Genomic DNA, 4,151 nt, shown 5'->3' with positions numbered 1-4,151 from the left:
GATAACTCTCCTGAACTCCATTGTATGCACAAGCTTCTTATGCATATTTTCTTCATTGAAGTATACGTCATTGCTGCGAACTATCTTTTTAGCTTCAAGATCCCATAACCAAAATCCCATCTCGCCAGGATTGCCATAGCCAAGAAATATGCATTTCTTTGACTTAGGAGCCAACTTTCTTTGAAACTCCTTTAGAACATGGCAATACACTTCACAACCAAATATTCTAAGATGCTTGTAAGAAGGTGGCTTCCTAGACCAAAGCTCTTCAGGTAACTTCTCATCTAAAGCCTTGTTAGGAGACCTATTAATAAGATGGACAACAGTTTTTGCTAATGCTTCCACCCAAAATCCATTAGGAAACTCTGCATTAGACAACATTCTACATAGCTTCTATTGTATGGTACGGTTCATCCTCTTAGCAACACCATTTTGTGGAGGGTTATGTGGAGCAGTGTAACATTTAATAGGTAATTACTTATGTGTAGCAGAAATTACATAGACATAGTGAGCATTTCATTAACAAAGATTCCTAATGAGCATAGCAAGAGTGCTTGGTTGGAGAGAGAGCAACAAAATCATAACAACTAGTTACAATTAGGCATGAACAATACTGAGAGAGAGAGAGAGAGAGAGAGAGAGAGAGAGAGAGAGAGAGAGAGAGAGAGAGAGAGAGAGAGAGAGAGAGAGAGAGAGAGAGAGAGAGAGAGAGAGAGAGAGAGAGATAAACACTAGACAACGGTTGAGGACCGGATGCACATGGAGCTGGTCCCCCCTCCAATAGGCTTTGTATTATAGGTTTCCCCCATCAAGGGAGACATTTTACAATACAATTCTTTGTATTCCTTCAATAACTTGCTAGTGCAATGAAGATGGAAGCTTCAAGCACTAAGCTAACAATTTTTACAACAAAACATCAATTCCTTGTTGGTCTTACACCCAAGACCTCACAAAAATTTGTGAGAGCTAGCGGGGTATGAGAGTAGATCTTAGAAGCAAAAGAAGTAGCCTTACAAGAAAGAAGTATTTCTCCTCACATAATCACTCACAATAGCTTAGCATAGCTTAGTAATTAGCATGGTAGAGGAGATGATCATGCATTGGAGCTTGTCTCTTAATTGGATTTGCATCCCAAGCCAAGAGTTTGTTGGTGTAGTCCTCACTTCTCACAAGCTTGGAGTAGATGAAGAGATTTCCGTTAAAGGTTGAGAAGGAGATAGAATTTCTTCACTTCACACATGAGCTTGTGTGTGTGTGTGTGTGTGTGTGTGTGTGTGTGTGTGTGTGTGTGTGTGTGTGTGTGTGTGTTTGTGTGGAATAATGCCTTTCCAAATCAACTTCCTCTCTCATCTTGATCGACTCCTATTGCCACTTACTCATGCTGGCTTCCTATTGGCCCTTGAAACTGGCCAATAGCATTTGAGCAAGAGTTTTACTCTTGTTGGCTTCCTATTGGCCCGTGAATATTTTAGCCAATAGCCTTTGGGAGGCCCAGTCAAAAGCCTTGTGATAAGTGTGCACCCTTTTCCTCTTTTTATGAATGCTCAAATAATAAATTTAATTATCTGAATTCCTATTGGACCTTTTTGTCTTCTCGCCAATAGGAATTAAGAAAATTTAGGAGCTGCTTAATTCTCATTGGACCTTTTGACTGTCCAATAGTCTTTTAGGGGGACTATTTTTTATTGGTTGTTCTTTTTAAGGATCTATAAAATAAGAAATTTAGTTTACACTAGCTAAGCCCTCATTGGTCCACCTCTATGTCCATCCAATAGGATTCAAGCAAGAATTGGAGGTTTCCCTGCATTCCTGACATGTGTCCTATTTGCTTTGTGGAAAGTGTAGTGTGTGTGTGTGTGTGTATGTGTATGTGTGTATGATTCCTAGTCTGTTCTCTTCCCAGTTCGCCCTCTCCTTTGTCTTCTTGCTGATTGTCTTTTGTTGACTTCTAGAGTTAGCACTTTCAGTAACTAAGCCAAGTTCCCATGGCCTATGACCTTTAGAGTTAAAAAATTGGAACTTTGCCCTATGGAAGTCTTAATGGGGTTAAACCTAGGGGTCTTTTAAACTCCATTGATGTATTGTGTTCTTTAGCAAACCATCCCCATCTGGATCCCCAATTCCCGTCTTTTGGATCCCCTATTGAGACCGGTCTGGCAGCCTTTCCAATATCCAACCTTTGCTCTCCCCTGGTATTTTCCTATATTAAATGATCAGTTTAATATGAGAAAATAATTTGGGGAAAGTAGATATTAGGTTTTTATGACGTTACCTCTCTCTTGATATCATAGTTGTCCTTGATTATGAGGTAGAGAAGATAAAGCCTAATCATTAGTCCGTTTGCTAGCGAGTAGAGGATCCCTATTTTACCCTACGACATCGTTCCAGAATGGATGACTAATCCATTTGGTGCTTGAGAGACTTAACTGCCGTAAGCATGTTTGCTCATTAGTCGATATCAATCTTCCACAGTAGAGTGACAAGCTCTACTTGGTGTTTGGGAGACGTCGTCGCGCCACAAACATGATCCTAAGCATGCAAACTTTTTAACATTTGTGCACAAGAAAGAAAAAGAGAGTCTTCTAAGACAAAAACATTGATCATTTAAAACATATTTACATTTTCTTACTCTAGAGAATCATTGTAAGCATTGACAAGGTATATGTTATCCTTTAATTGTATGTCTTGCATCCATCTAGCATCTTCAAAAGGATAATTCTTAAACTTAATAAGATACCGTTGGATAATCTTAAGGCCTCTCAATACCTTGTCTTTGTGTTGGAGAATGGACTCGGGCTGCAGTACCTCTTCTTGGTCTTCAATCTCCGGTGGGTCTTCTATGGTTGCTTCTTGGGGTGGCTCTCCTTGGTAAGGATTTAACAGGCTCACATGCAAAGCATTGTGTATGAGCCAGTGGTTGGGAAACTTGAGCTGATAAGTCGTCTCATTGATTGGCTTAAGAATCTGAAAGGGGCCATAGTACCTTTTTGCTAGTTTAGCCTAGTACTTTTGGTGTCCCGTAGGATTCTTGCAGATCGTGTGCCTTAATCAAGCCTTGGAAAATTTAAGCCAGATCCAATCATTTTCTTTAAAGGTCAGGGATCTTTTGTGCTTGTTAGCAGCATCCTTTTGCCTTTGCTGTGAGATGGATATAGCATCTTTAATCTTTTGGAAAGATTCTTGTAGATCTCGGGCCGCGGCTATATTCATGTGCAATGAAGATCTTCCCATGTACCTTAAGTAGCATGGGACTTTTTGATCTTCCCTCAATTACCTCAAAAAGGTGCTTTTCCTGTGGATGTATGTATTGTGTTATTGTAAGCATACTTCACTAAAGGTAAGTACTTCTCCCATTGGGACCTTTGATCTACTTAAGTGACATAAGCTTTTAGTAGATCAAGAATTGTTAGGTTAGCTATCTCACATTGGCCATCCGTTTGCAGGTGATAGGCCAAAGAGAAATTTAGCCTTGTACCTAAATTCTCAAAGAGACCCTTCCAAAAATTGATGGTCATTCTAGGATCTCTATCCAACATTATTGATTTGTGATATAAAGAGGGTTGCCATTTGATGGGTCTTAATAGTCTTTTTGATAGGTATGAAATGCGCTTGTTTGTTGAACCTTTCTACTATTGTCCATATTCCTGTATTCCCATGGATAGACTTAGGAAATCCAAAGATAAAATCCATGGATATGCTCTCCCAGGGTGAATTAGGATTGGCAAAGGTTGAAGCAAACCAGGTTGCTTCCCTCTATCAAACTTCGTCTTTTGGCAAACCTTTCATTTTGAAACATACTCTTGTATGTTCGCTTTCATGGTAGGCCAATAGAAATACATTTCTATCCCTCTTAGGGTAGCTTGAATCCCTCTATGCCCCGCATATGGAGGCGCATGAGATTCATACATTACTTTCTTACGTAGTGAGTTAGTAATGCATAGCCTATTACCATAGAGAAGATAACCATCTTGTAGGGTAAATAGTTCCTCTTTCTTTCCTAGTGCAAGGGCTGACGTCACATGTTTAAAATCGGGATCATTAGCATACTCATATATCATATCAGATAGATAATTGTGAGTTTCTATTGTACAGTGTTTACTCTTGGTCGTCTTGAGAGTGCATCGGCTACTTGATTACGCTTGCCAGCAATG

The sequence above is a fragment of the Adiantum capillus-veneris genome, chromosome 17 (genome assembly GCF_014529385.1).
Source record: "Adiantum capillus-veneris isolate H3 chromosome 17, ASM1452938v2, whole genome shotgun sequence".
Lineage (NCBI taxonomy): Eukaryota > Viridiplantae > Streptophyta > Polypodiopsida > Polypodiales > Pteridaceae > Adiantum > Adiantum capillus-veneris.
This window is presented reverse-complemented; position numbering follows the sequence as displayed.